Raw genomic sequence first — 22070 nt, forward strand, 5'->3', positions numbered from 1 at the left:
CGGCATCATCGACGCTTTTGGCTAGCAGAACTTTTGACTATTTTCCCATTGAAAATCAGCCCGCGACCCGACAGCAGAAACGACCTATGCACCCGGCTTCCCTGGGGCGGGAAACAGTGGTACCCCGGTACTCTCGTGGTTGTGGGCATCTCAAAAGCTTAAGTCTAAAGTTTTAACTTTGTACTCCTGCTAGAAGTATTTTTAAACTGTTTATTTCCAACCGCAACATTCTCCATAGGCTGTAATAGAGATCCCGATAGCAGCTACTTGCACTGCACGTGCCTCCCGTGGGTCCCCTTCCTCATAACCTGGGGTGGATTCTTAAGGGGCCAGCGATCCTGAATGCCCTAGGCATTGCCTGTAGAATTGTCGTGGTTCTTATACCACTTTTTTTGTATATGGTTTGGTCCCCCCCTGGGGCCCAATGTTAATAGTGCTATTTATTGTGTCTATCGATGCTTGTTTGATATTGTAACTTTGCCACAGCTTCATAAAGAGACTGTGGGATTCTGTCTAGAATAAATACATATATTTTATATATATACCTGTGTGGGCTACTCTTTCATTTGGTTATTCAAGAGGTTATTATGGTAAAACAATAAGCTTAACACTCCTTCAAGACTTAGCCTGAAGGCTGCTCTCCACAGCTACCACTAGGATAGCTTTCTTTAAAGGTTGTCTTAAACCTATCTTCAATAAGAGTCGGATTGGACTGGTGCAAGGTGTCCCTATAACTAGGAACAGCATATGCCAGGCCAACTTCTCACACTCACACACTTATTCAGTCATGCAAAGAATCAATCATGCTTCCATTTGCTCACCTATACAGTTATACAGACACAACCTCACTTATTCATACAGATACTAACACATAATTACTCTCTTATAGAATCACTGATACAAATACACACTCATCCATGCAGCCACTCTCACAATTACTGACTCTCACATATAGTTATTTATATACACCATCACTCACATATACTGCCTTTTACATATGTAGTTACTTGCACATGTACCACTGAGACATTGTTCACTCATCAACACACCCATACACACTCACCCACCCATACAGCTGTTTCCACATGCACTCTGATAACAAAGACAGCGAGCATAACAGATATATTGACAATGTGCCAACGTCTACCATTACCAGTTCATCCATTTCCACGCCCCCTTCACCACACCGCCCACCAGCATCGTTGCAATCCCCATTATAAGAAACGCCCCCCGAGGCTTCCGTGTTGTTACCCCATCTATTTAGCCTGGTATCCTCCTGACAAGCGGACTCCCGGGACCCTTTACTCAGTGTTATGCTGATCCAGCGCTGCCCCTCCCAGCCTCCGCCCCCTTTCATTCCTGAGTTCAATTGTTGGAGAGATACAGATGTTGCCTCTATGTTTGTTCCACTTTCCCCACTTGTGATCCCATTTGCTCGGGCACCCCCTCTCCTTGAACACCGTTTTCTCCGCTAGCATAGCATAATCCATATCCTTGGCCCAGTCCGCTAATTTCGGTGGGGTACCTACTCCCCATCGCTGAGCGATGTTCCTCTTGGCTACCCCCTAACCCCCCCGAGGCCCATTCTTGCTCAATTTGTGTAAGGTCCGTCGCTACCCAGGTGTCGGGTGTATAGTCTTGCCGCAGGCCCTGGCCATTTGTCTGGTGACATTGACCCAGTATTCCTGTATGTGGGGGCATTCCCATTGTATATGAAAAAATGTGCCAGTCAGTGCACACTGCCGGAGGCATTGCGGGTCCAGTCGCCTGTTGAGTTTGTGCAATAATCTGGCGTAGAAATACACCCTATGGAGGACCTTAAGTTGCACCAACCGTAGACGCATAGGGATAGCCACCTCTCTGGGCGAGGCCAATGACTCCCTCCAATCTTCGCCGGGCATGTCCCCCAGGTCGGCCTCCCAGGCCGCTCTGAGCTTAGTCATTGGGTCACCTCTATTATTAATCAGTTTCTTATACGTGAGCGATATGGCCTTACAGTTCATGGGATCCAACAGGAGTGTATCCTCCAATGGAGAGGAGTCCGGGAGGGGCGCGTCTTTGGGCCGGGCCGATTCTATAGCGTGGCTAATCTGTAAGTAGCAAAATCCCTCCGACGCGGCTAACTGGTACTTGGCCTGAAGTTCCGAGAATGATGCCTTTCTCCCCTTCACCCACAAGTCGCCCACCCTAGAGATCCCAATCAAGTCCCATTTATCAAATCCTGCGTATAAGCGGAGTCTCCCCAGTATATCCGGCTCCCAAAGCGGGGTGGCCTTCGTCAGGCCATCCCATCTGATTCTGTACCCCCATGGCACACTTCCACCGCTCGCGCCGTTGGGCCTGTCAATCTCAACTTCCTGTGGTTGGTGTATAGGGCTCTGTTGTAACCCCCTTTTCCCAACAACCAGTGATCAGTGCGGAAGCTCGGGTCGTCATGTCGCCCAAACACCCAACTGTTTATGGCCGCCAGTTGCGAGGCTTGATAATACAGTCGCAAGTCAGGCAGACCTATTCCCCCATCGTACCATCCCATTGTTAGCTTCGCCATTGCGATGCGGGGCGGCTTATTGTCCCAGAGAAATTCCCGTACCGCGGCCTCGATCTGCGAAAAATAGGAGTTGGGAACCGGGTTGGGCGTGTTCTGTAACGCGTATAAAAAGCGGGGCAGCGCGAGCATCTTATATAAGGACGCCTTCCCCAACAACGTGAGAGGAAGGGTTTTCCAGTGTGCCACGTCCATGCGAAATCGCCTTAATACCCCCTGGAGATTCCTCTACTGAAACAACCCAACGTCTCTGATGATGAACATCCCCAAATAGAGGAATCCCTGACGGGTCATCGGGATGGTGTTGCCTCTAGGACTCACGGGGGGATCGCCCCAGAGGGGATACATCTGGGATTTAGCCCAGTTTATTTGGTACCCTGAGTGTTCCCCGAAAATGTGAAAAATATGGAGAACCCGACGGAGCGACCGAGCGGGGGAAGCCAGGTACAGCAAGATATCGTCAGCATACAGCGATATACGGTCCTCGTGCTCGTCCGTCCACCTCAGGCCTCTGATCTCGAGGTCTCCCCGTACCCACACAGCCAGTGGCTCGAGGACCAGAGCAAAAAGCAGGGGAGACAGTGGGCACCCCTGCCTGGTGCCACGACCGAGGGGGAAGAAGGAAGATCGGTAGTTGTTCACCACCACATGTGCCCTGGGCTGCGCATATAGCAGCCGAATCCATCCCTTGAACCTGGGGCCAAATCCCATGCGATCGAGAACGGCAAATAAGTAATCCCATGCCACAGTATCAAATGCCATACGCGCATCCAGTGCCAGCAGTATGGCCTCCTCCTCCAGGGTATGCACCCGCCCAATGACTCCGTTAACGCGACGCAGATTACGCGCGGTATTTCTTCCCGGCATGAATCCAGACTGGTCCGGATGAACCAAGTCCGGCAAGAAAGGGAGCAGCCGATTCGCCAATAGCTTGGCCAAAATCTTTTCCTCAATGGCTCCACATGCACTCTTGAACCCATACACCCAGTGAATCAACCACTCACACATCTACGCAGTCACACACCTCCCACCCACCCACACACTCAGGCAGCCATACAAATACTCAGGCAAGCAATCAATAACTCATATAGACACTCATGCAGCTACTCACCAACCCATGCAACAGCTTACACAACAACAGACAGACTGATATAGACTTTCACACAGTTTAGTCACTAACCTATGCATTCAGTAAGACACATCTAATCACTCACTTATACAGTCAGTCACGTACCTACTAAATCCTCCATACAGACACTTATACACCAACTCATTCCTCAATACAGCTTGGCATATATATATATAAAACAAAATTAAACTTTACAGAAACACACAGTCACTGGATGATGTCATCAGTGATGTCACTGACCAGGTCATGAATGATGTAATATGTGACGTCATCAGCATTGCATTGCGGGGGCGCCAGTTATAGTTAGCTGAACTAACTATAATGCCGGAATTTCTATGGTTTTGTACGAGTGAAATGGTTAACTAACTATAACGTTCCTGAAGCCTATGGTTAATTTCTATGGTTTTTTAAATGCTAATTTGTAACTATAACGTGCCTGAAACCTATGGTTTTTTCAGTGAATATATATATATGTACATACACACACTAATTGCAAATTTACTCAGGATTACATTTTAACATTGATTAGGCTTGGAAAATGATATATTACATATTTACAGAGCAGGAAATTCTTGCCATTGTTCAGCCAGGTGTTCAGGTGGTGTTGCACTCAAGGGTGGTGGTCTTGGTTCTGAAGGGATCCCCGAGTTGGAGATGTCCATAGGGGTAGAAGGCCGGATGGTGGTGTGGGAAGCAGCATGCTGGATCACCGGGCTGCTCTTGAGGTCATGCTGGGCACCATCTTAAACAAGATGGCGCTCAAGGGCAGGCGGAACTGTGCCACGAAGTCAGGTCTCCCGCCTGGCTCAAGCACCCGCAGTGAGGCCCCGGCAGGCCCAGCGTGCCAAAACCACATATAGGCATTGTAAGCAGCAGGGGCCATTTTTAAGTCAGGCAGATCATGTCTGGGCACCCCCATTGACCTTCTCAGCCCCCCAGGATCCTAAACCTCAATTATGGGCATTTTGCCTCCACGCTGTCCTCTTCAGTAAAGGGGGGGGGTGTTAAGTACTTGCACATACGTGTAGTTGAAGTTAAGAGTACTTTATTCAAGTATGCGCCAAAACAGGCTCCGAGTTAACCGGAGCAGGAAAGACGTCTAGGTGGCAACGTGATCAGCTGTCAACGGACAGATGACAGCTGATGACATCACAGCTGGTACGGAACCCCAGCTGGAACAAAACATTAGCGAGGGTGCTATGGTGTCCGCGCAGGGACACAACAATAGAGAACACAACACATCCTCCCCCTTAGGAGAATAGAGAGAGAAGAGGAAGGAAAAAGGGGAGGGGGGAGAGAAGGAGAGGGGTCTACTCACAAATGTAATCTCTAAACTTCACGGGTGGGCCAAGAAGCCTACCCGCCCTGCTAGTAGTTACTGGTTCACCATTGTCCTGTGCCGGTGGAGTGGGCAACTTCCGTCTGACTCTTCCCGTGGTATCCTGAGTGGATGGCCCATCAAATTGCCCAGAAGGGGCGCACACCCTCTGGCTGCTCATGGGAGTAGGTTCCGTGGGAAACTCATACTCTTGAGTCATAATCGGACGCACACGGTTGCGTAGATTTGTTCTTTTGGCCCTGTATGGTACTGCTGGCTGGTTCCTTGGACGTGGTGGTATGGGTGTCATCCCTAGGATGTCTAAAGAATGATAGGTTGGAGAAATGCCACACCCTTCCATCACTAAGGAGTGCGAAATTGCAATAAACTTCACATACCAGCAATGGAGGTGTAAACTTATCCTGACCTTTAGCAATATGACCAATTTTCTTTACTTTGACAATGTCACTTTCTTTGAGAACTACTGGTTTACTTCCATGTCTTTTATCGTAGTATTCCTGGACTCCAGACTCAGATTCCTCAAGTTTTTTCGGTACATGCTGAGTCGACCAGTCTACTCTCTTTGCTGCCCTGATCCAGCCCACATTGTCCTTAGATAGTGGAGTTCTTTCCAACATTAGCTCAAAAGGGCTGTGACCTGTTATCTCGCAAGGAGTTATCCTGTACGCCCAAACAGTCTTAAGTGTATCGTCTCCAATTTAGATTGTTGCTATTGGCAATCTGAATCATTCCTTTTACGAACCTGTTGAATCTTTCAACAGCTCCATTTCCAGCTGGGTGGTAGACAGACTTAGTTTTGTGATCAATTTTATTCTTCCAGACATCATTTTTGAAAATGTCAGAAGTGATTTGAGTCCCGTTATCACTCACTATTTGCATGGGCAAACCCTTACGACTGAAAAAGTCATCCATGAATTTTACAATGTTTAAAGCTTCAGGATTTTTTGTGAATTTTACTTCGGGCCACTTGGTGAAGTGATCAATCATAACAATTACATACAACTTTTCTTCACCATCAGATACCGGACCCATTACGTCAACTCCGATTCTCTCCCACGGCATACTGGGGCTGGGAATGGGTCTGAGAGGCGGTCTAAGTGTTACTTGTGCTTTGTCTGAGTTCATGCAGAGAGCACACTCCCTTACTGTTCTATTTCTAAGTTGATTCCTGGCCACCAATACATGTTTTTAACTCTCCCTTTGGTTTTTACTATACCCAAATGTCCTTCGTGACACAGTTTGATTATTTTACTTCTTATATTGTGGGGTGGTACGAATTTCCCACTTCTGAGGAGGAACCTGCCTTCGAATGACAATTCATTTCTTACCTCCCAATAGGCTTTGAATTGTTAATCTTGCTTGTTCTTGCTGACCCAACCTTCCTTCAACATCCGTATGACTTGATTCATAGTACTGTCATTTTTCTGTTCCATGAAGCATTCTTCCTTAGAAATACAACTATTTTGTTCTAGTACCATGGCAATCGCATTCTCCTCCGATTCTGTGCATTCTTCCTCACTAGTTTTACATGCGGGCATCCTGCTTAGAAAGTCTGCAACTATGTTTTTTTTATACCTGGAACATATTGTATGTCATACATGAAGTCGAATAAGCGTACGGATAGTCTGACTAATCTCGGGGAGGCTGTGTACAATCCCTTGGTGGTGAAAACTTTAGTCAACGGTTTGTGATCAGTACACAAAGTGACCTTCCTTCCCCATACAAAATGCTTGAAGTGTTCCAATGCCCATACGCATGCAAGAGCTTCACACTCAATAACAGAAAAGTTCTCTTCTGATGGTGAGAGCGAGCGTGAAGTGAAGACTATGGTATACTCTACACCCTTTGAGTCTTTTTGGGTGAGTACTGCACCCAAACCCTTGTAACTCGCATCTGTTACGAATTTTTTTAGAGATGTTTCAAATCCTTGTGGAGGTAGTGCGGTGCACATATCCTTTTTGATGTTTCTGAAAATCCTATCACAGTCATCTGTCCAAATGTATTCTTCAACTTTAGAAGTTGTCTCAGTTTGTACGTTTTGTGTGAAATTATTTTTCTAAATCTTGCGTAAAACTCTACCATTCCCAAAAAAGATCGTAGTTCATCTTTGTTGGTGGGCACTGGTGAATCCCTTATTGCTTTCATAAGTTCCTTTTTTGCACTTATACCATCTCCTGTTATTTGATGTCCCAGGTAGTTGACGGAGTTACTTGCAAATCTGCATTTAAGATGTTCTGCTGTTAACCCCTTTTCACTCAGGATTCCAAGGACTTGTTTGACCCTTTTATCATGCTCCGCCCTGGTCTTACCCATGACAAGGATGTCGTCCTGGAAAATTAAAATGTCAGGGACACCATCAAAAATGTTATGCATCAGTCCCTGAAACATAGCCGCCGCGGAGGCGAGACCAAATGGGACACGTGTAAACCTGAAACACCCAAAAGGTGTTATGAATGTCATACGTTTCTTGCTGTCCCGATGGATTGGCACCTGGTGATACGCCAACTTCAAATCAATTGTGGAGAACCACCTAATTCCTTTTAGTCGTGGCCAGCATCTCGTTGATTTTGGGAAGTGGGTACTGCTCTACGACTATGTTTTTATTTGATTCGCGCAGGTCCACGCAAAGTCTCAATTTTCCATCGGGACGTTTTGTGACAACCAATGGTGCGACCCACTCAGACGCCTTTACCTTTTCAATTATACCCCCCTCACGAAGTTTGTCAAGCTGATCCTTGACATCCTTTCTTACTGCGAAACGAATGTTTCTCACTTTATGTACAATGGGTTTGTGATCGGCTTGAGCTTGATTTTATGTTGGTACCCCTTCAAGGCACCAACTTTTCCGCTGAATACGTGCGGAAATTACTCAAGTAAGCACTTTACGTAATCTTTATGTTCTGTTACACTCAATACCGGATCCATTTTCCTCGGATCTAAGATTATTCCCAGGTTCCCCTGGTCCATCCATCCCAGAGCAGATGGGCCAACCTTAGACACAGTTTCCCTGAGGATTCTCTGCCTTTGTATGCAAAATTTAGTTCTCTGTAGCCGCATACATCAATCTTTTCCACAGTGAATGATTTTATTACTATGTCAGGTTTTTTTAAGATGTTCACCGATTTTTTCTTTGAAATTCTCTGACCATACCCTTTCATTAACGATGGTATAGGGCGAGCCGGAGTTCGCCACAATACTTATGTGAACTCCTCCTATGGTCATGTTACATACAGGTTTTTTTGTTTTAGTTAGGTTCATGTTTGTAGGTTTTTCAACTTGTTCATCATCAATATTGAGAACAAACATGTTTACGTCGTCTTCATCTGAGAAGTCTTGTTTGTATTCATCAGATTCATCCACTATTTTAACTTGTCTCAGTTTTCTTTTGAAAAAATTGACCTTTGACCCCATAATTTGAACACGTCACTTCGCGTGCTGGACATTTTAAATAATCTGCCAAATGAGATGCGCTTCCGCATCTGTAGCAACGTCCCCAGTTCTTTGTCTCATACTTTCTATTTTGCTGTTTGAATCTACTTTTATTCCAGTTCTCTTTTGTGTTGACTTTTTGATCACTTACTCTGCTTACATTTTCACTGTCCTTTTCTTTCAGTATGGACTGCTTTCGCGCAGCGTCCTGTTAATTCCGCTTTGCGCACTATGTCTATGATGTTTTGCAGAGGGTATTCCCCTTTAGCCTATAGGTTTTCTTGTACGTTTTCATTTGAACCTTGCATTACAATCTGATGAATTTGTCGTGGAGTGCACAGAAACGACAATTAATTGCAAGATTTTTTAAAGCTGAGACATAGTCATCTATAGATTTGTCTTTACCTTGCTTCCGATGACAAAATTTGTAGCAGTCAACACCAACGCAAACTGTAGGTTTCTAATAGCTGTTCAAGTCCATAGCATTTTGAAAAATGTCCCCTTCATTCTCAGCTCTCACCTTTTTGTTTATAGAGTTATACACTTTTATACCTCCAGCGCCTAAACGGGGCATTAACATTTTGTATTTTTTCTCAGGTTTTACTTCTTCATCCTCCTCCAGCGTTGAAATATAATTCAAAAAATACTTCCACCATTCTTCCCATTTAAGAGTTGGTTCACCACCACCACCACCACGTAAGAAGGTTTCTGGGGGGGACAAGTTCCAAACACAACCTGATGCCATGTTGTGGTGAAGGTTGATGGCGAAAGTTTGAAGGTAGTGTATGATTAGATAAAGGTTAGCAAGGATGAACTTGAATAATGGAATGAACAGAATACAGTCGAGAGCGTAAGGATATTTTTTTTTTTTTTTTTAAGGAGTAATAAAAAGAATACGGTGATAGAAAATACCTCCCTTAAGTGCTATTTAATTTTCCTTAACTTCCTAACCTGCAATGCGTGTAAAAATATGGAACCTTTGAATCCCTGAGGCACTGCAAAGACGATTCCAGGTCAAGCTGTTTATTATTATTTTTTTATGTTCAAGCACTATCAGTTCTTGTATCGTCCTCTGTAAAATTATATATGCGCGCGTTTCATTTTATAAATACTTTTTTCTTTACCTTGAGTCTTAAAGCTGCAGTTAATCAAATCTTCCCCGTGGAGAAGCACAATCGGCTCAGTCTCTCGTAAACTCACTGCAGTGTTTATTTAGTTTCATGAAATGGCGCCGACGTCATTTGAACGTAAACTAGAACAGCTCCCTAAATACTTTCAAGATGGCCGCTCGACGTTTGCTCACGGCGTCCACGTCAGCTCACATGTATTGCTGACGTGCACAGCAGCTGATCGTTGAAAAGGTTGAGATTCCGGTAGTCTATTTCTTCACCTCACGTTGTTTTCACAATGGATTTTGGACGCAAATTCACTCACGACGCTGTAGGCTGTTCATTAAACACACTCTGACTCCCCTTGCACAGGTCACTTGACAAATTGCGTTTGAAGTGAATTGCGCGTGTGGATCCCCAGAAAACAAGCTACGTCCAAATCTTTGGCTTTTCCGCAATTGCTTCCTTCATCAAACACACGCAGTCTTCAAATTTACAATACAGCACAGCAGATGATTTAAGTTCTTTCATGAGGACAGTAAACTATTACCAACGAGTTAATAGACTGACCTTCTAATTTCTCAAAGTAATTAATTATCAGCGTCCATTAAGTCCTTTTCTTCCTTTTATTTTGTTTTCACATCTTCTCCACTAATTTTTTACTTCATGAATATTTTCTAGAATAATTTTCTCTTAGTGCTTCCTTCGTGGGTTCTTGTGTTGGCGCTCGTCGCCACTTTGTTAAGTACTTGCACACACGTGTAGTTGAAGTTGAGTACTTTATTCAAGTATGCGCCAACACAGGCTCAGAGTTAAACGGAGCAGGAAAGAAGTCTAGGCGGCAACGTGATCAGCTGTCAACGGACAGATGGCAGCTGATGACATCATAGCTGGTACGGAAACCCAGCTGGAACAAAACATTAGCGAGGGTGGTATGGTGTCCGCGCAGGGACACAACAATAGAGAACACAACAGGGGGGGAGGGAGGGGGGTCGCTTGCGCTGGCAATCTGCAAGCTACTACCAGCAGTTCCTTCTCGGCACCGGCGGGACATCGCAAGCTTTCTGCGGAAGATGAAACGTCAACTGCGGCTATGTCGTGCTGATGCTTCTGCTTTCAGTTCTACCAGGCGAGGAAATATGGCGTGATCCCTGCTGGATGGACCCCAGCAGCTTCCACAGACATTGGCACTTCTAGCCAGTAGGCAAGGACCTCCACATCAGCCCCCAGCTCGTTTATGGCAGGGTGTCTCACCAAGGCAGTTACATCGGGCCTCACCTCCCCTGGCCCACACCAGCACGCGTCTCTCTGGGAGGGCCGAGCTTCCCTTTACTCTTTTTCGTCCAGGCCGCCTCCTGCCAGCACCTCGTGGCGGGGCTGTAAGTGGGCCGGGTCTCACCGGTGCTGAGCACCGGCAGTGTTTCAAAAGGGGCCTCGAAACGGGTCTCTATCGGGCTCTGTTTTGTGCCCCAGCACAGGCGGTCCGTTGTTTTCTGGACTGCGGTGGCAGCAGGCACATCGATGTGCGCCTGCTCACACTGCTCCCTTCTCACTAGTGGAGAAGTTACGGCATGACCTAATGCCAAGTGAGCGTTATAGGGAAGGGAAATCCTTGCTTTTTACATCTCCCATGTGTCTGCTTTTTAAAAAACAAGACTCCGAGCCAGGCGCGCAACACCCATTGGGCTCACCGGGCTTCAGCCCCCCCCCCCCCCCCGTCGTGTGTGGCAGCCCGGCTGAGACAGCCTCACGGACTGGCGTCCGTCTAATTGCAGCCGCACCAGAGTACTTCACGGGTCTTTAAAAGACCATTTACTCGTTAATGAGGCTTTTGTTGTGTTTTCACCCCTTCTTACAGCCACTCTGCCTATGGCTGGAAGACTTAGCCCCTCCGAAATTTGGCTCTAGTTGCCCGCCTGCTCCGAGCGCTGTTGCGAGTGAGGGGGCCCTATTGAATAGCGCACACTGCAAATTGCCAGTTCTCTTTCTGAAACTCAGGAGCAGCAACACTGTTGAGATGTCACCAGGGCTTTGAAGTGGAAGCTTTTTCAATATTATATACAAGCCACAATTGCTGCTTATTTGTCTTATGCAACTAACAACCATTGACAAAGCCAATAGTCCTGACTTGTTGTGGGTATGATGTTACTTGATGTATCGTATATCTGGATGCAATAACAGAAACAGCAAAATCGGGCGGCACACTATGCTAGGCACAGATGTTTAGCTTGTATGTTAAGCCATGCCCTTAATTACAATGACCACGCCCCTTTGAGAGACCCTCCAGTTTTTTCATCCCACTTAAAGCCCTGCATCGCGGCTCGGCCACCCACTTTCGCCCCCCGCGCCGTTCGCTCGAGGAGGGAGGGGGGTGGTATCTAAGCAGAGGCGCAACTAGAGCCAAATTTCGGGGGGGGGGGCTAAGAAAAAATGTCGGGAGGGGGCTGAATCTTTAAGCAATAGGCAGAGTGGAGCTGCAGTGGCTCTTAGAAGGGGTGAAACAACAGCGAGGCCTCATTAATATGCAAATGGTCTTTTAAAGACCTGTGAAGTGCTCGGGTGTGGCTGTGTGTGTGCCCAGGAAGCTGTCTCATCCCGGGCTGCCACACAGGGGGGGGCTGAAGCCCTTTGAGTCCAATGGGTGTTGCGCGCCTGTATCTAAGCCCCCGAGGGAGTGGGCGCCGCGGTCTGTAGCTGCCTGGGCCTCGCTGGGCATCCCGGTCTCAGTCTGGAAATCGCAAACCACTGTCGCCCCCCCCCCCCCGTTCTCGCACTCATGGTCTTCCCCGCATTCGCCTCCTAACATTAGCTTTACTGGCACTCATGGTCATCCCCGCATTCGCCTCCGAACATTAGCTTTACTTGGGAGTCTCCGGGCGGGCCGCCGGCGAGCGCCTCTCCCGCCTGGATCATGGACGTGTGGAATCTCTAGGAGTGCGGGCCTCCCCGGCTCCGATCTGGGCCACTCATGCCGGAGGACTTTGCTGGCCATGCCCAGAGCGCCGCATCAGCGAGTCCGTCCCGACTCCGCTTCTTCTGGTTTTCTAACTGTCTCTCGGCAACGGGGGGAGCGTAGACCAAAAAACACAAAACATCAGTCGTGGCGAGCTGTACCATAGTACCCCCAGGGGCACCCCGCTCACCCCCCTTCCCCCAAATTAGGTTACCCAATGAAAACACAAGAAACAGTTGTAAGTGGGTAACAAATGCTGCAGGTTTATTACATAATTCCAGGTTATGTAATAGGTGGGTTATCTTACGGGCGATCCAAGGGCAGGTGGCCATCTACTTCACCTGCCCGCCTGATGAGCCGGGCAGCACGGGGACGACCCGCAAATGCTGCCCCCCAAGTGATTCTTTTCGATCACGTGCCGTTGAAAATTACTCACGCCCCCCCTCTCGGGGCGGAGCGTCGCATAGCAAGCCCCCGGTTGTTCAGGCCCACAACCGCCCGCAGGCCTAGCGGGGCGCCGACCGGCTTCCGGGACCTCTCTGGAGGCTCCTCGATTTGGCTCAGGCACCACGTGTGCCGCGCAGAGGTACCCTTTGTACCGGCCTGCTTCCAGATCGCCCTGTAACTCCGCCTGCAACGAAAAATGAAAATATTACAACGCTCAGAAAACCCCCCCCCCACCCAAACACACCTATGCCGGGTATGCGGTAGGGAGGGAAAAGCGAGGTGGGCGACAAAGAGGTCGCCAGTGAGGGTGGGGGAAGGCTAAATAGCCTCCCCCTCACCCCTGGGCCCGGAAGTGACGCGCATTGCGCGTCCTTCCGGCCCCTGAAACGGAAGGGGTGGCACCAGTCAGTGTCTCTGCCCCCACCCCCCGGAGGAAAGAGTGGGGAGGGGTGACCGGGGCCCCGGGGCCACTAAGGCGCCGACCGCCTATTGGCCCCCTGCGGGGTCCGCGGTCAGCGGCATAGTACCCCCAGGGGCACCCCGCTCACCCCCCTTCCCCCAAATTAGGTTACCCAATGAAAACACAAGAAACAGTTGTAAGTGGGTAACAAATGCTGCAGGTTTATTACATAATTCCAGGTTATGTAATAGGTGGGTTATCTTACGGGCGATCCAAGGGCAGGTGGCCATCTACTTCACCTGCCCGCCTGATGAGCCGGGCAGCACGGGGACGACCCGCAAATGCTGCCCCCCAAGTGATTCTTTTCGATCACGTGCCGTTGAAAATTACTCACGCCCCCCCTCTCGGGGCGGAGCGTCGCATAGCAAGCCCCCGGTTGTTCAGGCCCACAACCGCCCGCAGGCCTAGCGGGGCGCCGACCGGCTTCCGGGACCTCTCTGGAGGCTCCTCGATTTGGCTCAGGCACCACGTGTGCCGCGCAGAGGTACCCTTTGTACCGGCCTGCTTCCAGATCGCCCTGTAACTCCGCCACAGCCCTGGAAGCGGCTAACCGTCGCAGCCAGGGCCCCCCACCAACCTAGCTCTTTACCTGCACCCTCTATTCACCAATGCTTCGCTTAGATCCAATAAGAACAGGTCCATGCCTATTTGGGAGAGGTGTACTCCATCCAAGTCGAAGTACCCCTTTACATTCCCCCGAATCATCTCATGGTGAATAAAGCCCAAACCCCTTTGGGCTGTGAATTTACGCATTGCTCCATTAATGCGCCTCCTGGAGTGCTCTACCGCTTCTAAGGATTTAGCTCCCCGCCAAGACCTGCGGGGGATGATCTTCTGACCACACGATCTCACACTCGCCCAGACGTTTGCAGATTTCACCTAAGTCTCTTTTCATGGCTAATAACAGCAATCGTCTCCCTAGGGTAACAAGGTCGTTCCCACCCAGATGGATCACCAGCAGGTGGGGTAAGGTGGATCCGAGTGCTCTTATTCTCTGCTCGATCTTATTCCTGAGTTCGAACCATCTCATCCCCGGCACCCCCATCCATTCCACTTTGGTCTGAGAGAAGTGTCGCATCCAATTCCGATGCGATGCCCATTGGGCCGCCCGAGCGACAAATGAATGCCCGATCACCCACACCACTCGTCCTAATAAAGAGGAGACATGGTGTACACACAAGTTATTTAATAAGAAAGGGTGATTTCAACGATACACACCATAAATCACAAACCCAATACTAACAGCTGCCTCACGGGCGAACATATATCTTATAGCAATCAGATTCCCAACGCCCCAATTTCTTCACCTGCGCGGCCTCTAATCCCGCCAGGTGAGCGGCGGTGGCAGCGCCAATGCGGAAGGAGTGGCTGGAATACCTTCTGTCCGGCCGGGCGAGCCCCGCCCTGGCTAAACTGGCCCTGATTACCTGCTCGAACTGGTATCTAGTTACAGGGGTACCATTTGAATGCAACAGGAGATAACCCGGGCCAGGCGGTCTGTGTTCTAAAAAGGCCTTTACCCATTGTACAGGACAGAACCTGGGGTCGCCTAGGGGCTGGAGCACCACCCTGATCCCCCGCCCCGCCTGATCAGTCTTAGACTTGCGTAAAAGGATGGTCAGTGCCCCGGAAATAGACACGTCTGACAGTGCCAGCGCATCCCCTGAAAAGTCGACCTTGGACCTAGCCACTAACTCACTGACTCTGAAAGCCCCGAAGAATGCTAAGCAGAATGTGGCTGAAAACAGCGTGGCCTCGTAATGAGAGTAGGTGACTAACTCGAGAGCCCCTAGCATGCCTTTTAGGATTTCGAAATCAATGGGCGCTCTGTTATCAGGAGCCCTGGGCTCCTCCCTAGCCCAACCCTTCAAGGCGGCCCGGATGGGATAGGAGTTAGTGGGATCCGCCCCGCCAGACAACCTAGTGTCGCGGCTTACGGCTGCCAAATGACTGCCCACCCATGAACGGCTCTTCCCTTGTCCCCTGGCCCACACCAGAAATGCTCGGACCTGGGACACCAACGCAGCCCCTGAAGTACCCAGTGCCACAGATGTTGCTCTGAATGTTGCCATGTGGGCGCTGTAACGCCTTCTGGTACCTGGGGCCAGAGCTCTTTCTCCCATCGACAAAGAGGTCGCCAGTGAGGGTGGGGGAAGGCTAAATAGCCTCCCCCTCACCCCTGGGCCCGGAAGTGACGCGCATTGCGCGTCCTTCCGGCCCCTGAAACGGAAGGGGTGGCACCAGTCAGTGTCTCTGCCCCCACCCCCCGGAGGAAAGAGTGGGGAGGGGTGACCGGGGCCCCGGGGCCACTAAGGCGCCGACCGCCTATTGGCCCCCTGCGGGGTCCGCGGTCAGCGGCATATGTGCGGGCCGCCCCGGCTCACGCAGCTCCGATCTGGGCCACTCATGCCGGAGGACTTTGCTGGCCATGCCCAGGGCGCCGCATCAGCGAGTCCGTCCCGACTCCGCTTCTTCGGGTTTTCTAGCTGTCTCTCGGCAACGGGGGGAGCGTAGACCAAAAAACATCAGTCGCGACGAGCTCGTACCGTACGTGAAGCTCACTCGACTGATTCCACAGGAATAGTGCTCCCCGCACCTACATTGGAGGCACCCCCCTAAGAAACTCGATTCAGACGCTAACAGAATCGCCTAGATTCACCTGTCTACCAGGTGAACCTTCCTCTGCAAGTGTCGTAAACTGGACGTACCCGGGCCGGTCTGTAGGAGAGACCTATCACCAAGGCAACGGTATTGGCCCCTGTACGTTTGTCTGCGTAAACTACCACTTCAACAGCAGCCGCCCGCGTGAAGGTGGGGCGTTCACATCCGGGGTGGATTAAGCCTGCTCCCTGCCTGGGCGGTGGCTCGACGATCACTTCCGGTGTGGCTGTGTCATCTTTTCCGGGCTGGTCATTCTCGCTTCTAGCCAATTACAGGCTTCACGGGGCGGTGCAACCAGCCTTTCCTCACTCCACCCCTACCGTGTCAGTCTGCGCATACCAGCTTTCCAATTGGTTTTCATAGCCTTTGGTTTTCAAGTGCTTTTAGAGTTGATAGCAAAGCAGAAGTACTCGGATGCTTAAAGATCTTCTTTCGGTGGACGAAAGGAGGTAAGTCTTAACGTTTGGGAGGTTGGCGCTCCAGTCGGAAGGTAATTGTATATGTAAGACACTTTGGCAAGACTTGGCACTTGGGGAGGGTGGATGGCAGCTTACCTTTCGCAACGCTTGGGACTTGAGCGGACAGGGCACTTTGCTAGGGCAGATGGAAAGGCACCATTAAGTTCACGGTAGGTAGAGCCCTTTGGAAGAGATGAAAAATTGTCTGTATAAAACGGAAGTGAGGATACTGTGGCAGTGCTTTTTGGGCGGGAAGATGGAAGGGCACTTTAGAAGTGGAGAACATATGGGATTTGGTGGAAATGGTTAGTCATTTCTAGGGGATGATAGTACACAGGGCTTTGGCTTTGTAGGGCAAGTAGGACTTGTATTGTCTAAGTAATGGTCCATGTCGGCAAGACACTTGTCCAGCAACCGGTATGTTAGGAGAGGCGTGCAGGTACTTTGAGAGAAAAACTGTGCTTTTGCAGGACATATTGCACAGTAATTGATTTCGTATCATGTCCTTTGTAATTTGTAAGGAACATGGTTGTAGCGAGGAAAGTGTAAATATTTATACACAGTGGGCGGGACACCGCCTGGATTGTGGCTTTGGTTGTCTGAAAAAAATAGTGCATCTTGAATAGTTACGTCAGTGGAAAAGACACAGACCTACAAGAGTAGCACATCCGTTTCCCTCACTTCAGAAGTTTCCAAAAATTTTCATGTGGGTCACATTCGCCTCGCACCCCTAATGTTATCCTCTCCTGCCCCCTAAAATAGAAATTTTCCAAGATTCTTTTCTTGAAATGTAAAAATAAATCTTTACCTTCTTGAAAATCTCATTGACTTGTCAAGTACCTTCTATCCTAATTTCACTGTTTGGCCATGTTCATCGCTAAAAAAAAATGCATTTTCTTCGCAAATATGTTCATCCCCAAAACAGTCCTCTCTCATAAACCAATCTCTAATTATCAGCACAAGTTATCTTCAGCCCGATCTGACGACTTTGTCCTTTCATTATTCTAAGCGATGCCCAAACAAAACGTATTATGTGTCCTCCTTACTTTTAAAATTGTTCTTCACGCGTTTAGTATAACAAAGTAGGAGTACACCACAGCGAATGCGCGTTCCGGTAAGCGGAATCTGTACCATGATCTTGTGTGCTGGCAGATCTGACTGTGGTTTGCTAACACACTGCCATAGTTTAGGCGCAGGACACGCTCCGCACTAGGTAGAGAGAGAGGTGAGTTAGCATTCTGCATGAACTTGAGAGACTGGGTTGTACTTAACAGGAATGCGCTCTGTCAGGCAGCAAACGTGGACCCAGAATTGAGCAGAGTAGTGGGAAGGGCCGCTGAGCGCACTAGGAAGCGGTCCAAGTGAAACTGGCTTCATGTCTGGGGGAGGGAGCGGTCAGGATCGCCCTCTGCGTTCTGACTCATACGACTGCAGCTGTTTCAGTGGATTTCCATTCGGTTTCGACAGTGCTTTGTCCATCTGAAGTAGTGAGTGGACTAGCGGGGACACCGGCTCTCCAAGCGAAGACACAAAGTTCATCTGAACACTTTTTGACCATGCCATTTCCTGAAGCCAACATATGTTCTTTAGTCACTATGATTTTTGTTGGTAATATATTCACCTTTCCTGCTTGTTTTCTGATGCAAACCTTTCCCATTTTTTTGCGATTTGAAGTTATCGAAAGGTTACATACAGCAAATTATAAACCTCCAAATAGAAACGTCGGCTTTTATTATAGTAACTTTAAGTTTATTTGTATAAATTGAATCCTTTTACTGCTTCTTTGTGATCAGGTGTATTTAGAAAAGTAAGGACTATGGTTAACTTTACATTTTGTTTACAGTTTGGTATCTGAATTAATCAAGTTACAAATTCATAAGCCTTACCCATGACGTTCATATTTTACCACATAAAGCTTGAAACTATACCTCTTATAGCCGTCCGTTCTGCCCAGTGATGCCTCCATCACCTCCTATTACCTTACTAGTACTGCATTATGGGGTGAATGTTGGGTCTCTTTGTCTCAATCCCGTCTTCACCCCTCATCACTGCCTTCTACTTGCAGCATGATGATGGTTTCACTTCTACATTAAATATGGTTTCCTTGTGTTTATTCATTTCCCATCTGTCAGTAGTAACCAAGGGGGTGCTTCCCAGACTTTTCGACCAGTGGATATGGTCGTCTTTCTTAATCTATCCTTTGTTTTGTGTAAAAGACGGTTTTGGTTCCCTCTCAAGGGTGTTATTGTTTGTGGGGAAAGAGACAGTGAGCACTTTGTGTGTTCTGAAGTCGGGTGATATCAGGCAGTGAACTGTATTCGTTCTCTTATGTCTGGCATTCCTTAAATGCTTGTTTGTTTTATGCAACGATTTCTTATTCTAAAGATAGTTTTAACTCTTTGCTACCATTTCAAGCTATTGAGTCTCAAAGGCGGATGTCGTTTTTGAACTGTGAGCCCATTGAATTTAATGGAATTAAAACATTTGGAGGATGTAAAGGGTATGCTGGGCAGATGGCCCCATTTAAGTCTATGGGGACTTATGGGTTGGCGATGTCCATGTGAGGTAACACCCTCCAAATGAGAGTGAGTTGGAAAGTCTGATATTCATTGTCCCAAGTCGTCTGCTTTTTCGGGTTTTGACAATGCTCTCTGGTACAAAATTCACATATAAAATACCCAAGTAGTGTGATAGAATGTGAGCATAATGAAAGCATAGAAGCAATTTCCATCTGAACAAAGCTGCTAATCAACATTGTTTTATGTTATCTACTGTGAACACACGTATTTATACTTAACTTTGCTTTGATGTGACTTGCTAATAGTAACTCTGTGAGAGTTGAATTTGAAGAAGCATATTCAAATTGTTTTAATTATCAATTGATTGTGTGGGGGAAATCTGTAAGGAATAAAGCTATGCTTAACATAGAGTACTTGTGTGCGCAAGGTTATTCGTGTCTACATCTTAAGTAGGTCGGAGCATGTGTACCATGTCTTGAAAGAAGCAGATTTGTGAATTGGGTCATGCCTGAGTGAAGCTGTGCTCCATACATTGCATTACATCAGTTTCTTTCAGCCATCTTATTTGCACTGCACTATACCCAGTAGCTGCAATGGCCTTTAAATATGTATTTGACTGATATTGCTGAGCCATCAGCACAGTTCATAGGGTACTAACACCACCATGAGGTGCTATGGAATTTCTTTACATTGCACACCATTGTAGTCACCTCTTAGCAGCTTCAGGGCTGAAGGCTACTTATTAAATTGTAGAAGGATCTTGAGGCTCGTAGAATGCTCCTTTTAGGCACCTGTGAACCAGTACGTGCCGCAAGCAGAAAAGGAACCAAAAGTGCTTGCTGTTTTCATACGCTCTGCAGCCTGTGATCTACTGAGCTCTCCAAAATGGGAAGGGCCCTCAAGAGAAGGAAGAACACCTGTATGGCAATAGATTCTTCAGCACTCTACTTAATGGTCTTTTCTGTCACGTTTTAGAGGGATCTAAAAAGTACTCTCCTTTAGCACTTTTCTATTTGTTTTCTTTAGCTGTTTGTATAATCTACTGGTGCAGGAATCCCAAGTGCACTAGAACTGGGAAATCCTGCATAGTAAAATTAAAAAAATCACGACTCCCATGTTCAACCTTCTCCTTTGATTTTATCCAAATGCCTCTCCTTCCTCTTTAGTGTAACATTCATGCATTTGAGTGATATTGAAATTTGGGCCATTTTTCTTGAACCTGTATTTACAGACGAGGTTGGAGACAGTTAGCAACAACATGATGTTCTTGAGTTTGTTTGCGTTCACTGTTGTCCATGCTTTAGCAGTGATATGTACTTCTTGTCCTTTTCTTGTGGTTCTTCAGTTTGATATGCTTATTGTGTCTTCTGTTAGAGGCAGAATCAGTAGGATCAGCTGTTAGTCAGAACGTCTGATCCTCTTCATGTGATCTGTTGGCTTCGCACCAGTACCACATTGCTTTCATCACCAGTCAACCTGCCTTCCTCCTGCACATACTGTATTTCGTCATTATTTATTTTCTGGTAAACCGACTAAGCAGAATATTCTAAATAAAATGGGTAAGAGACTGGCACTGATAAAATAAGGAAGCCAGGAGTTATTAAATCATTGAGGGTAAATAGCATTTGGCGTCAGAAAGAAAGGTACAACATGAATATGGGAGTGGACTGTTGGGTGCAGAAATTTCTTTAGGAGGGTTTTGAAACTAAAAAAGGACGGGTCATTTTTAATGTTAAGAGGAAAGCCATTCCACACTCTGGAAGGATTTGTGATGCATGGACTTCTTCCCAAAATGTGAAGAGGAGAGAGATCTTCTGGTATTACAACTAAGATAATGGGAGCACCCAGAATCTTTTTATGAGATGTATTGGAGTTTGAAGGTTCAGAGCTTTGAATGTGAGGCATGTATGCAGCAGACCTCAATTAGCCAGCATGTGGCACTCTAGCTTCAATGCATTTCGTTAAAGATGGGTGTGGTTCGCTGGCAGAGCAAGTAAAATGAAATGGTATATGGCAAACTCTCAGGAAAATTACAATAATCTAGTAAACCTCATTACATATCTCGAAGTATTAAGGCCTAGCTGTAAACAAATGTCTAAGCCCAGTGTAGATCTTACTCCTAAGGTGACTATTTGATGTATTTATCATGGCAAGACACCAGCCAGTGGGACAAATGGGTTTAAGTCAAGCTTCTACTTATTAACCTCCGCTGCACCTAAAAGAAAGGAAAACGAAAGGCAACTTCAGCTCCTTAGTGATACTGTATATACATGTCCAAAGGCAACACACATTTTGGTTCTTGTACCGAAATGTTTGCTTATTTACAATGTGTCTGCCTACTTATTGAAAGTGTGCTCTGCCCTACTACTTTGCTAGAACCATTGAAGTGTTTGACTAAAAGTAAAGGGTAATGTATAAGAAGTAATGCTGACGACTCAGGCACACCTATAATGCCATAACAGAATTGCTATAATACAATATCAGTCTTGACAGCCAAGTGGCTGAGGAATGTCCCAGGTCAATGCTCTCTGACTGGGAAGGAAAGAACACCAGTGTTTGTGGTATGAATGCATCACAGAGAGACAAGTTAAAACATCCAGGCAGGATTGGATCCCCTTCAGGACAAACAGCTACTTTAGGGCTGTGAGGAAAACCACAACGTCTTGGGCTGTGTTCTACCCTGTTAGGAAGTAGGAAAAGGCTTCAGAGTTCAATCTTCACGGTCTTGCATTCTGAGCCTGTTGGAGCAGGACCCAAAGATCCATTGTAGGTCTGACATCGGTGGTATATGATCACAAACACTGGTAGTGTGTTTGCAAATCTGTGGCTTAAATTAGCAGTGCAGTTTCTCAAAGGCAAAAGAGCTTTGGCCCATAGTATCAGAGTGAACCCAGATAGGTGATGGTGCGGTATTGTGCAGGGGCGCAACTAGACCTGAACTTCGGGGGGGGGGCTAAGACTCCCAGATAGGGCTGGCCCCAACACTGGTCGCGCACGGTGCAACAGTCTTTTTTGGCGCTT

At 47.6% G+C, this 22070-nt stretch overlaps 1 protein-coding gene across 8 annotated transcripts in view; it reads left to right on the forward strand.

The window, feature by feature from the left end:
• PACSIN2 (protein kinase C and casein kinase substrate in neurons 2) overlaps nucleotides 1–22070 on the forward strand; it is a 595050-nt gene that overhangs the window by 102766 nt on the left and 470214 nt on the right. For 2 of the 8 annotated variants that reach the window (XM_085652482.1, XM_085652488.1), the window contains exon 1: nucleotides 16365–16521. The exons of 2 other annotated variants lie outside the window; for them this stretch is intronic. The gene's annotated coding sequence lies outside the window, so the exon portion shown is untranslated. Of the gene's footprint in view, nucleotides 1–16364; nucleotides 16522–16680; nucleotides 16701–22070 lie in introns of those variants that run through there. 4 more of the 8 variants (XM_085652491.1, XM_085652492.1, XM_085652489.1 and 1 more) reach the window with 3 other exon arrangements.

Source organism: Triturus cristatus, chromosome 4_1 (assembly GCF_964204655.1).
Source record: "Triturus cristatus chromosome 4_1, aTriCri1.1, whole genome shotgun sequence".
NCBI lineage: Eukaryota > Metazoa > Chordata > Amphibia > Caudata > Salamandridae > Triturus > Triturus cristatus.